The sequence below is a fragment of the Epinephelus lanceolatus genome, chromosome 7 (assembly GCF_041903045.1).
Source record: "Epinephelus lanceolatus isolate andai-2023 chromosome 7, ASM4190304v1, whole genome shotgun sequence".
Taxonomy (NCBI): domain Eukaryota; kingdom Metazoa; phylum Chordata; class Actinopteri; order Perciformes; family Serranidae; genus Epinephelus; species Epinephelus lanceolatus.
The window spans coordinates 4210542-4224944 of record NC_135740.1 but is presented as its reverse complement, the minus strand read 5'-3'; the positions used below and the strand labels follow the sequence as shown (position 1 = coordinate 4224944).

The 14403-nt window shown below is 41.5% G+C and overlaps 1 protein-coding gene across 3 annotated transcripts in view; it reads right to left on the bottom strand.

The window, feature by feature from the left end:
* LOC117260670 (storkhead-box protein 2-like) overlaps positions 1-14403 on the bottom strand; it is a 128149-nt gene that overhangs the window by 41911 nt on the left and 71835 nt on the right. Inside the window, exon 1 of one of the 3 annotated variants that reach the window (XM_033632697.2) lies at positions 8991-12911. The exons of the other annotated variants lie outside the window; for them this stretch is intronic. The gene's annotated coding sequence lies outside the window, so the exon portion shown is untranslated. Of the gene's footprint in view, positions 1-8990; positions 12912-14403 lie in introns of those variants that run through there. 3 annotated transcript variants of the gene reach the window in all.

The following is a 14403-nucleotide window of genomic DNA, read 5'->3' as shown; positions in this document are numbered from 1 at the left end:
GTTTTTTGTTCACTTGCAAAGAGTTGCTGAACTACAAAAAGATTAGTAGTGAATATATGTTTTCAAAAATGATGAATATACAGAACAAGATTTAAGAGACAGATGACAAACCACAGAGCACAGCTATAGAGGACTCTGCTTGAACACTGACCACCACCCTGCCACCTCCATACACTAACTGCACACAGCTGCAAGCCTCAACATGGAAAGCAATCATGGGACAAACCTAAAACCCTTCACACACAGTGTGTGCTCTGAAGAACAGCTGACTGAGAGGCCATTTCCTGTTGCTCCTCATACACTTAAAGGGCCAGTATACGCTCCATCAGAACTGCATGTCGGATCGTCAAATAGCCTCCCCCACTCCCACACACATCTAATGTTGGATTCGGGAGGCTGTGTCCGACCATTTCAGAAACTTTCCACAATCAACAATCCAACATTCACAACCACTTCATGCATTGATTGGTAAGCTGTGTGGATGTGAGAAAGGAGCCAGGGTTTGGACTCTTTTTTCATTCTTGACACAACTATTTCTGTCACTTTTCATGTGACCACTGAGTGCAACACTGTGAACCTCTTCCAGGAGAGACTGTCTGTTAAATGTGTGCTGTTGTCCACAGATTGGAACAATACAATGTCTTCCGCTCCCTGTGACAGCCGGCTGTTTTTTGAACAGCCAAAAACACTTTTGAATCCTAACTTTCCCTGACAACATGTTATATGGTGAGCTCCTTCCCTCTGAAAAGGTTTAAAGGAAGTCAAGTGAGGTTTGACTGAAATAAAGAAAAGCTTGTTGACAAATCTATTGGTCAAATGTACGTGTGGCTGGCTACTTATGATTTATACCTGCTTTACCCAATATAGTCACTATCAAAGGTATGCTATGCAGGATTTTCTTTAAAAAAGATGTATACACACATACAGAAGTAATATCTCTCAATGATCCTTATGAGCCACTCTCAGTGTGTGGTGGTATATGTATCTGCAGAGATTCTGCCCACTGCCTGGATTTTATTAATGTTCTTCTTATTTTGCTGTGTCGGGGACGTTCCAAGACACAGTGCACAGGTGAGGTTGGGACTTTACAAAAAGGTAGCGACCAGGTGACAGACCATAAGCAGCATCAGAGAGAAGCCTACAAAAATCAGACACAGCACCAAAAAACAAGCACAGTAAACCTTTAGATGTCCATACTTGTTAATGATTATTTGTTAACCGAATTGCAGTGAACAACTGTAACAGGTAGGGCTGGGTATTGGCACTGATTTCCTAATTTCGATTCAATTTCAATTCACAAGGTCCTGATTAAATTCAATTTCCAATTTGATTAGATTTCCGATTCAATACGATATTGATTTGATTGGGGATATTTCAGTTACAATACCAATTTTTGCTAGTATGTGAAAGAGATTGTCAGGGAGCAGCTAATACTGTAAATTTTACAAGGAATTATTCAAAAAAAGAATAATTTCAGAACAGGAATAAAACAGAATATCTGATAACTAAATGATGTTTCTGGAGCAGCAACAGTAATATTGAATTGGCAAAGTCACAATATAAACTCAATATCTCACTGGATACAAATCTAAAATGTCTATAAAATAAATCATATTCCTGACATCACAATACTGAGTGAAGTTTAGAAAGAATAAAGAACACAGATGTCAGTCAGTATCAGTCTTTCTGTCCTCTCTGCTCCTCCCTCTACTGCTGAGGATAGTCACTCCCTACAGGTCACATTACCGTTTTTAAGATATTTTTTAATACATGGCAAACTGAGCAAAACAGTTGCGGTTGTTTCAGCTTGTTAGTAACAATTTGCTATTAGAAGGAAATCTCTCTGTGCTTGTTTATAACACAATATTAGTGGTGGTGGATGACAGACTGTGGACAGAGCAGATTGAAATATCACTTTTCTACATGTTTACATGTTGACATACTGCTGAACAGGTGTATTAAAGTGACACTTAACCTCTCTGGAAATTTTACACTTTTCTTTGTTTAGGTTAAAATGCTATTAATAAGCAGATGACACACTAAAATGTAAGTGAATTCCACCAGAGATACAAACTCATAATTATACCATTCTCATATGGTTCTAAGAAATTTCTGACCACTCATGATTGCCAGAGTGTCCAGTCTGTCTTCCCCACGTGGAGGCCTCCCACTGACGTAACTGCCTGCGTAACATCCACCCCCCCACCCCCTTTCTGCTGGACAGGTATTTTTAGTTTGCCTCTAATTTAACATAAGCTATAACGTTATATATGACAACACAGCATCCAGTTGCTCACGGTTAGCCTACTGTAGCCTAACGTAGCCTGAGATTCTGTATTATCTTCCTTGTTTGTTGTCAGTCAACAGTACTATCTAATGTTAGCGTTTATGTTAAATAATAAAACTCATCAGTCACCACTGACCCCCGATCGTTCGACTCTTACTGTGCAGGACAGGTAACGTTATGTAAGTGTTAGTTTGCTTCTAATATAATATACCACGTTATATGACAACACAGCATCCAGTTGCTAATGGCTAACATTAGCCTACTGTAGCGTAGTCTCTGAAACATTAACGTCATCTTCCTTGTGCGTTTCCACTTACTAGTAACATTAACACTACTATCTAACGTTAGCACTGTAACCTTATTCTAAAACTCATTAGTCATCACCGACTCTGGTTGAGTTAATCAGCAGCGTGTTTTACTCCTCTTCTCTTCTACTCTTTTCTTGGCATGTTACACTCGCTCTCCTCTTACGGTTACCTTGCCAACGCCTACGTCTATCATAGACGTAATGAGGACGTAATGGAGGGGGGGAGTAGGCCTGTGGAGGGAGGTGGAGTAGCAGGAGGAGAGGGATGGGACTTTGGAGGGAGGCGAGAGTTGTGGATGGTCAAATTTTTTCTGTGCTGTGTGAAATGCAAGAAAGGTAAGAGCTGCTTTAATAAAGAATTTTCTTTTTCCTTGTGGAAGATTTATTGCACTTCCAGTAACAAGCACAGTTGTTGTCAACTCAAGTTTTCTTAACTTCTCTATCTCCACCGCGGAATCTCTACTCTATGTTTGTGTTTCTGTGCGTAAAAGTGGCACAGCCGCCCCAATGCACAGACAGCAGGAGGAGAGGCTGCTGCACCATGATATTATATTATACCAAAACACGAAACAGATAAAACAACAACAGATAAAAGAACTAGTCACGTCAAAGCTTCTCAGCACTATGTTCAATAATAATTTAGCGCCCGGGCCCATTTACTACCGGCAAGATTAAAAGGGTTAAAGCTTCACAAATCTGTGGGAAAAAGCATATTAAAAGCTCAATCTCAGATTTTATGAATTGATATCAGGTCATTCAAATGAAGATAGCTTTGAATCTGATGAACTGATTATTTTAACTCAGCCCTAGTAACAGGTAAGACTAGTTCTACCGAAAGTGCAGCTGTTACTGCTACTTCTATTGATTGTATTAGAACTGCTATTGCAATTATCAGCCCTACTGCTGCAATAACTAATAATACAACACCACTACAGTTACTACAACTACATCAGGGCCGGTACTACTATTGTTAGTACAACTCCTGCTACTACTATTAGTACCACTGCTGCGTCTTCTAGTGACACTGTACCACTACTATACTTTGCTACAAACAAATATACTCATGCCTACTACTGCGGCATGTGATATGTGATAATATTGTTGAATATTGTATACACACACACACACACATATGTACATGTATATATACATTATTTTCTTTTATTTATTTATTTATTTAAAAACACAACCCAGGAACAGGATGGGACAGAGGCATTGATCTCGGACTGATGTCGGACTTTTTTAACTTTCTCATGGGATTGGGAAAAAGACAGGAGTGAAAATCCACTCCTGTGTCACCCTCTGGCAGTAACATGGCTCTAGTAATGGTATTGTCTGTCTTTCTGTCAGTGCACCATTTCAGTCTGGACTGAAATCTCCACTACAATTGGACTGCCACGATATTAAGCACAGACATTTCTGTCCCGCTCATCATTCATTTTAATAAGTGTGATGATCACTTAGCATAGTGCCATCATCAGGTCAAACTTTTAATGTGTCAGATATTGTTATCTGACCTAATACCAGCAAAACTAAAGACATTCCCATCAGCCTCAGCTGTACTGTTTGTTTACTTGCAAATGTTAGCATGCTAACACACCAAGATGATGTGCATGTTATGCATCATACCTGCTAAACATCAGCGTGTTAACATTGTCATTGTGAGCTCCTGTTAGCATTTAGCTCAAAGCACTGCAGTGCTTAACTACAGCCTGACAGAGCTGCTAGCATGGCTGAAGACTGGACAAACCATACAGAAAGATCGTTTGCACGAACTTGAATAGATTTTTAAAATATCTGACAATCAGGCAACAGCATGAACTTAGCCATGAGGGAATGCACCACAAAACATACTGAATCACTGGAGTCCTGGAGGTAGATGACCCTGCAAATTCTGCAAATAGGCAAGAACGGTTACATGTTCTCATACCAAAACAAATATGGACGCCAACCAGTAGCTCTCACTGTTCATATGCAGGGATATTTGTGCAGAAAAGGCCAAAAAAGGAGGAAAAATGAATTTTGGTGAGATCCTGATAGAAATGCATGTAGGACTGTAGAGCATACAGAGAGAACTGGAGGTGATTGGACTTTGTATAAAAAAGCTAACTTCAGGTAAAACTGTTAATTTACAGGTATGTCTCCATCAGGTGACACATGTGAGACATCATCCGTCAGTCACAAGTATCAAACATGTTTTAAAAATCTTTAGAAGAATGAGTGGAAGCAGCTGCATATGAAGACTTCAGATTATAATCTACATATCACTCACTATATGATTTTATCCGCTGACTGTCAACAGCAGATGATCCAGAGTGGAACAGACCCTTGTGGAGTAAAATAACAACTGAAGATGAGACAGCAGTGCACAGGTACTTTTTTGTCTTTCTGCAGACAATTGCTACGCAGCAATACACAGAATCTTTGGATGTGCCTGTTAATGATCCATGGCCGAGCTGAGATAACACTGATATTATCATCAGGGCTATGCTTTTCAGATACGACAGCTCATCCAGAGCTAATAGTCAGAACGTTGTCATACCTTTTTTTTTAAAGGCTGACTCCATCTGTGTCCTTTTCTGTGTTTTTCAAATGGAAACTCCCACTCAGCCCTAAGCAAAAAGCAGTGACGTAGGTTACAGCACTGGTGCCTTCCCCTCCCACAGCCCTCACACAAGCAGTTTGCTGACAGCATGACTGACTGTATCATGTGCAAATGGAGGTGGAAGATGGTGCTATTTTATCATCATTAAACCTTTATTTAACCAGGTGAAGACACACTAGGATTTAATTTAATATAATAATGCATTTATACTGTAAATTTCAAGTAATGTTATACAGTCATAGTTAGCCATAATAGCACAGCCATAATACAACAGTGTATTATCTACAGTAGATGGCAGTTGGCTCTAGTGTGGAGAAGCAGACAGGAGTACCAAGGCACAGACCCAAGCAACGTAGCATTACTGCAGTGGATGCCCAGGTAGTTTGGGTCCTTAAATCACATAATAACACAAAGAAACTAACTGATTAAGGCAGCAGTAGACATGCAACTCCCTGTGTTCTGTGAGGTAAAAATAACGGTTTCTGTCAGAAGTGTCTGGTGGCTGTGGATGACGGATGAAGCAAAATGTTATTTTAGCCACATAAAACAAGGACCATCTAAAAAATCAGTATCAGTTACTGTAAAGCATACCCCATATTTAGAATATTTTCCCTGCTTTACCTTGCTGTCAGACAGCTCTTTCCAACAGGGTACTGAAGCTTTTGTATGGCTCTCTCAGACAAAAGACACCTTTGACAGAAACAGTAATTCTGTCCCAAAGAACATGTGGAGTTGATGGTCTACTGCTACTTGGATCACTTTGTTTGTGTTATTTTGGAGCTGTGGAGTCCACGGCAGTACTTCAGTTAGTTTCCGTGCCGGTACTGTATATATTATGTACATAATGCATATGTTCCTTTATTGACGTGAGATACATTGCTACATTGTCACTAAGGACAGAAACACTTCTCCTTCTTCTTCTGCAGTTAACACCAACTCCAGCTTTCCTGTACCCACAGCTGTCAATCAAAGTAGATTGACAAGTAAATCCTTGTGTGGATGTGACTGCACCGAACTTGACCAGTCATAAGAGGTCCAGTGTCTCCCTTGGTTTCTGCCCCCAGCTGTCAAAAATCAGTTTGATTCACATGAGCAGAATACAACTCTGAGAGCACTGTGATGGTCTCGCACAAGTGGCGGCTGCTCTGTGTGCATGCTGTTGAGTTCTACACACGCAGATACTATTCTTTGCCTCTCCCTGTGTTTGGTTCCTCACTCGCAGCTGCCTGTATGGCTCTCTCTTGTTTAATTGGTGCCCAAGGACTTACAATGCGCAAGTGACAGTTAATGCACATGTGATATAACATAATGTGCTCATGAGCTCAACTAATGACATAAATGTGACACAAGAAAGTTGTAAGAATTCGCCCAGCTGCACACACACAGTGACAGGGCTAACGTTTAGCAACACACGGCTTTTCTTCAATGGGTTTAACGAAGGAGACAAGCCATTTCGGAGTTGGTGTGAGTTAGTTGGGATCATTGGGACATGTCACTGACCGTTCACTGGGAGGATAGTGGCTCTGGATATGGCTATAACAGAAAGTCTGCTGTTCCCGCAAGGAAACAGGAGGGTCTAGGATCAGACCCCCAGTGCAAAAGGGATCAAATGCAGGTATAGTTTGACTGGAGATGTTTTGATACTATTTAAAGGTATTGAACACTGATACCCAGCCATAGCGTCCTACATCAGTTATGTCACTGCAATTAAAATTTTCGTTTTTGAATGTGAATATGTAAGGAATACTACTGGAAGCTACAGACTGATATAAAAACTTTAAAAAAAAGGAAGTAATGAAGCTGTCCTTTAAATCTGTACATCCATATCCAGATCAATGTTGAACAAAATCTGTATGAAGAAGGTGCATCCCTATACTTTGTTTTGCATGTTTTGTTTAAATATTTCACATCGAACAAGGGACTACTTATGCTCTGATGTGCTCTTCAGTTAAAGGCGCTGTATGTAAGAATGTGGCCACAACGGTTACTGCACTCAAATTCAAAATACTGCCGCGAGTCGTGTGTCCCCCCCCCCCCCACAGATTCGAGGTTGCTGGACAGCGGCACGCTGGAGACTCATTTGTTTGCCCACGGGCAGCTGCCGTGGCAGGGCCGCGTCACCGCGTCCTTGATCTTCGGTTTTCCAGCGGACCGTTCGAGCAAGTCCGGCTTCTCTGCTGCAAACACTGCTGCTGGGATACAGCTGAGGAGACTGCTAATGCTATGTACTGGGACACTGCTAATGCTGCTTGCTGTGCTGCTGTAACTCAGTCGTAACTTTAACTGATGCTGAGACTCTACTGACTGCGTGACTGGTAGACGGCGGTGGGTGGCGCAACAGGCCAAAACACAAATTCAAAACATAAACATGATTTGCGGACCGTAAAAAATTTTTTTAAATGTGAATATTCTGGCTGTACTATTGTTGTCAGTGAGATCAGTATGTTATATGAACATTACTCCTTAGTCTCTGTGACATATTAGGAGGATTTTACGACTATTTGCTTTAGATTTCTTACATATAGCTCCTTTAATAGAGCCAGTCTCATAGAAGACTGCTGTGGACAGATTTCCTCTCTAGGGAGAAATTAGGACATTATATTACTGTTTTCATGGGCTGACTTATACTAACCCACAACTCAGTTGGTATATTTGAATAAATCTGTGGAGTGTCCCAATAACTTAATGTTATTAGACCCAAGTTGTGAAAAAAAGTTAAATACCCTAACCCTTAAGAACAACCACCACTAGCACTACTATTGTTGTTTCTAGAACTGACATATTTGCTTGCTGTAGCTGCAGTTTAACCAATTCTGCTGCTGTTACTTCTGTTAGCACCACTGCTTTTCACTATGTCTGCATCTGCTTCTTTACAGCTGTTACTGCTGGTGAACAATGCACAGACTGACCAAAGTCACATGGCAGGCAGCTAGCTCACGTACACAAAGGCAGAACGTCATTATAAACACATGTCATCAGTTTGGAGTCAAAGCATCAACTGTTGGATTTCACAATCTGCAACAGCATCAGTGTTTCTGATCCAGCCCTGCCAATGAAATCACTGAGTTCGAGGTAAAGAAGAGCCATTTTGTAACAGCAGCCGCTTATAGCCCTGCTCACTCCATTACTACTACACTATCCAAAAACAGAGAGAGGGAGAGAGAGGCAGACATAGAGAGAGTGAAAGCTATTCAGGAGAGGAGGAAGAGAAAATGATATGTAGGGGGAGATAGATTAGGAGAGAAAAACTGTGATGCAGAGGAAGGGATGGAAGAGGGGAGCAGCTATGTGAAGCAGAGTGGTGAGAGAATAAAATAAGAGAGAGAGAGATAGAGAGAGAGAGAGAGAGAGAGAAAGAGTAGTAGAGGGAGAATGATGGAACATTGATCGTCCATGTCTCTCTCACTGCAGTGGTAGTAAACAATCAGCCAGCCTCCTTTGTCCACAGCACTAAACCACACCCCCTCCTTTTGTCATGCACTCCCTCCCTCACTCTCTCACCCGCTCTCTCACCCTCCATTTCTCTCCCTCCATCCCTCCATTTCTCTTGTTCTGTGTAGGCCATTATCTCTCTTACAGTACGTTTGCATCTATCCTTCTATCACTCGTCTCTCTTTCTCTCTCTCTCTCTCTCTCTCTCTCTCTCTGTAGAGCTGAGACGCTATGCTACTAATGCTAACTAGCAGCTGCTGCTGCTAACAGGCTAGCTAATGAAACAGTGATACAGACTGAGACAGACCGAGTCAGACAGACAGACAGACAGACAGACAGTGTGACAGGCAGATTCAAACCTTGGCTGATAGTAATCCAATCTCTTAGTTAAAAAATAGAATCCAGTTAAAAAGGCCAGTATAGCATCTGATGGTAGCGCAGCTCTCTCTCTCTCTCTCCCTCTCTCTGTCACACACACACACTAGCTCATCCTCCTCTCTCTCACACACACATATTCTGCTCCTCCCCCTCCCCTCACACACACACACAGACACACACAGACACACACACACACACAGGCGTCGTCCTCTGTTCTCACACGCACGTACGCACGCACACACACATACACACACACACACACACACACACACACACAAACTCTCTGCCCCCCCCCCTTCACTCTTTTCCCACTCACACACAAATGAGCATTCAGTCAAGGGCTTCCCACAATCCCTTGCGCCACACAAAGACAAGGGGGTGTGACCAATCACACACTGCCTCACTCTGCACCCATGCTTTTTTTTTTTTTCCTCCCTCACTGTGTGATGCCCACCGACATACAAGCTTGTGGGCGGGCTGCCAAGGGGGTTGCCATGACAACGCATCCCCAGTTGCTTTTTGTTGCTATTATTCACACACGCACACACACACACACACACACACACACACACACACACACACACAGTCTCTACCGTCTTTTCCCTTTTAAGATCTCTGTAGCATGTCCATGCTCTTAAACATCTCTGCTACACTCTGTGCGTGTGTGTGTGCGTGTGTTTGTGTGTGTGTGTGTGTGTGTGTGTGTGTGTGTGTCCGCACATGCTCTCTTAGCCGGTGTTGCAGCACTGCAGCTGGGTTCTGGTGTGACCCAGTTAGAACACTAAGGCTGGATGTAGGACACACACACACATACACACACAGCCAACAGAATATTCCAGAACTATGAAACGATTGCTTATATAAATATAGCTGTGCAGTTACAGTATATTATCTATCTATCTACATGTATAGATGTATATAGACATATTCAAATTGATACTGAATCTTGAGGCCAGATACAGATTTGATTTTAATTCAAAGTCAGGTTTATTGCTCGCCAGGAGAGATAAATGGATTCTGTGTGTAACTCCCCCATTAAACCGCAAGGTACATGGTGATAGGTGTATTTTTGAACTTTGGACGGAGCCAGGCTCACTCTTTCCCCTGCTTCTTGTCTTCATGCTAAGCTAGGCTAACCACATCGTAACTCCTGCTCTTTACTGACATGAGATTGATATCAGTCTGAACATCTCACACTCAAACATAAAGCAAATCAGCACATTTCCTAAATAATTTAACAATAAAATTTTCACTTCCACTTCACTTCCTGTTCTGGTCGCCGTCACTTGTGTTTGCTCTGTGTACCGTCCCTGGCTTTTTGAAAGTAATTTCGCTTACTGATCACTGATTTTGGATTACGGACCTTGGACTGTTTTTTGACAGAGATTACTGGTTTTGACCACTGCCTGGACTGCGACATCGATTTGTGGAAGACGGACTCTGAAAGCCGGCGAAGCCAGTGGCTGGGTAAACTAGCGTGCTAACTAGCCGGCTAGGCTACCAGCTGGCCGCGTATCCATAACAACAAAACGCAATGGCCCTGAGGAAAACTCCTTTGGTCGAGGAGATAGATGACATCAAGAAATCCCTTGACTTCCTGGGTGAGGAAGTCTCTGCTGTCAGGCTGCAGCAGAGGAACATCCTGGACCAGGTGGAGGAGGTCAAAGCTCTGCGGCTGCAGAACACAGAGAAAGAAAAAAGGATTGTCTTACGAGAACCGAGTGGCTGATCTGGACAACCCAAAAACATAATGGCTCCGGCCACGGCTATCACCAGCATGGAGGCGTAAAAATCTACAAACATCATCATCATCAGCACCACAAAACATCAACCTCTTTGCTGGTACAAACATGAAGGCTTTGAAAGGGTCATTTAGACACTAACATAGAAAAAGAAAGTGCACCTTTAAAGACATATTTCACCACTGGAAAGAAGGCCTTCATAAAACTAGACTGACCAATAAATGCTCCTACTGGTAACATAATGCAAACTCGTCTATTTGAAATAATGGCAGCCGGCTGGTAACAAATAGTCTCATATTACATTAAACAGTGAGCTAAAATATGTTTCTGAAAACATCTGAAGCTAGAAATAGGCAGCTCAGTAACAGTATTTTTGGATTATATTTAATCAGCACTGCCTAGCTTTACAGTTTAATCTCATTGTTTTAGCCTCCGTTTTCACTATTCAAGAAACAGTATAGCACCCACTTCCTGTTCACAAACTCTAAATATTACAGCTAAACAGGGCACTAAAGTATGTTTCTGGAAACATTTTTGGTGAGAAATAGGCAGTGCAGCAACATAACCTTGGTTTAGCACTGCCTAGTTTTACTGTGTGACTGGAGTTTGGTGTCTGAGAGAAAGGGGGACAGGTCTGTCTGTTGATCCACTTCTATGCTCTTTGTGTCTACGGTGGCAGCATGGGTGGCAGACAACACAAAAATGCAGAAGTACAGCCTATAGTTCGAGCAACAGCCCAGGAGCTAGCGAAACTCAGTTGAATGACAGAAAATACGTCATCTGGCAGAGTTTTGCTGGAGTTTCACGGGGGAGAAGGGAGATCTACGCCCTGGTTAGATGGAGGGAATTTTACCAGTTCATTTCCTCGCACTACCCATATTATTATAATACAGGGCTGGTTGAATATCGGTGTAGTATCCCTTTAAGTAGACATGTCAATGTGAGAGGGAGAGAAGGGCTGAGGGACAGATGAAGGGTTAAGTGACAGAAAACCAGAGGCAGAAACAACAGACCGGTAGAGAAACATTGGTGGTGTATTGAGTGTTATTAGAAGGCAGGCAGACAGACTCGTCTGTGATAATGTGAGAGTGATTAGCATTTAAAAAGACAGCTCTGCTTATCAGGCTGGTTGGGGCTTGTTGAACTGGGGTGGACTGCAGGGGTTAGCTGACAAGAAAAAAAAAGAGGTGAAATGAGGGGAGGAGGAACTCCCTCTTTCTTCTCAAGGGCCCCTGATTTGCACTTCCCACAACTCCCATTGCTCCCATATCATGCTGCAACAAGCAGCCACCATACAGTTCCAATAGCAAGTGAAGTATTCTAATCCACAAACATTTACACAGTGCAGCAAGGGAGCATGTCAAAGCTGTCAAAGTGTTTTTCATTATGCCTTAAAAGTTTTCTGGGAAACGTGAACGTTGAAAATGTAGCTGCATTCGTTTTGGTCAGATTGAAGGGATGTACCATCTCCCATAAGAACCTGAATGATTCAACATGGCAATCAAATATTTCCAACAGTTTTGACAAGACTTGAAGGCCTAATAAGACTGAATTCAAAAGACTGCCAGGAAATGCTAAGAAACAGAACAGTGATTTCATTTCGAGAGGTTTTTAATGAGTAATTAGTGCTAATTGTTACTAAGAGTTGTATTTACCTCTTGAGCAGAACAAACCACATAGTTATTTGGTAAATGGATCATTTAACACCTTTAACAACATTCAATGGTTATCAGTCTCCATCAATAGCATGTAGCTTCTTAGCTAACTAGCTATTAGTAGGAGAGCATCAGTATGCATCACACAAAGCAGTCCTTTTTTTACACTGCCTGTTCAAGGTGGGAATATTGCACCATTATGCCGCCTTGCCATGCTGTATATAAGGTGCGGTCGAGGAATGTTGTTTGGCTCTGTATTAAAATGCCAAGGAAGAATAAAGAAGGAACTTTGCAGCAGCTCTATACCGCCATCTCTGTGCAAAAAGGGCTACTGCTTGTCGGATGCTCAAACAGGCATTCAGACTGAAAACTATCGAAGACTAGAACGGTCATAATTATAAACAATAGACCACTAAATTAATCAATTGTTAATTAAATAAGTATATAAACCATTAACTATATTAATAAGTAATCAAATGAATACACATTGAAAGAAAAATATAAATACATCTGCCTGAATTAAATTTAAAAGGCAATGATATAAATAAATAAGCAGTAAAATATATCTACATAAATCAGTACCCACTGCAATTAATAAAGGTATGTTATCCTAAAATTTGTAATGAAAATCGGTGAAAAAAAGTTAATAGCAACCATTAAAAAATTGTGAGTAGAAACAACTAAAACTAGAAAAAAAATCTCTAAATATGCCCCGGAATGGATTCTAAAGCCTGGACATGAGTTAGCATTTTACCACCTCCGGTTCTCTTGTCTTGAAGTCAGTGGAAGTTTGAATGGGCTTGGTTAGATGCCTGAAAAAAGGTCTGTGTTTAACACAAGCTTAAGAGACTTTCACATTTTGTTCTACTACATAAAATACATCAGTAAAGACCCCACATGTGAACTTTAAAATATCTGTCTTAAAAAATGTGGTTGCTAACAAGTGGCTAAATGAGACTACACAATGTCATCCCTGGAGTGCTCTACTGATAAAAGGTAAATGCAAAGTGCAGTGGAGACAGACTCAGTGAATAAATGATGACGTCATGACTTAGGCCACTGCAAGCTTCCCTCTATGTCTCTGGATGGCTTTTAAAACACTTCTGTCTGCACACAGGGGTGATACCAGAACTATTCCTATAGGACACAGCTGTAGTACTACTTGTACAAAACTATCTATTTCCACTGTCCACTGTGCTCTCTGTTATTATACATCCACTGTGTTCCTTGGTTTAAGGTTTGACTGCTGCTTTTTTTAATTACATCATCTAGTTGCCGCCTCTTCTTCAGTGGCGCCTGATTGAGATAAGCAGAAGGTGGCGCTAATTCTTCAATCAATCAACTCCAGATATTTGCATATCAGCAGTGGATGGAAAAGGGTATGATTCACATTTTCTTTTGCTGGCATTCTGAAACTTCGGTTCAAATTTGCACTTCACTTGGATGGAAACCCGCCCTAAGTCTTGACCAAAGTGGTAAATCGACTGATTGACTATTCTGAGAGCAATGCTGCTAGCAGTGACACACCACATGACCCACTTTCTTTGAAGCATATTGAGGCCCTTTGTGCTTCCTTTTATGCATTAGAGATTAAAAATGACACAAACTAAATTAGATCCCTAACAGTCCTTCCTGTTTGATCAACAACATGGAACATTTCTGAAACTATTTCTGAAACTAATACATGTTTGCTTGAATGTCTAAAAAACATTAGTGCCAGATGAAGACAGCCATGTAACAGATCCACATCAGAAAGAGGCTTTTCTCTCAGCTGTCCACATCTGTTGAATCTGACTGATAGCTGATTGGTCAATAGGAACAAGTCTCAACCTAATCCACAGACAAGAGACTCAATGCCACTGCTTAAACAGTACTGGGCATGTATGTATTAAGGGCAAGGGTGTTGTAGAGTTTGTGTGTGTGTGTGTGTGTGTGTGTGTGTGTGTGAGTAAAGGGAAAGAAAGAGTGCAGTGGGGACAGGCTGTAATCTGGAGGTC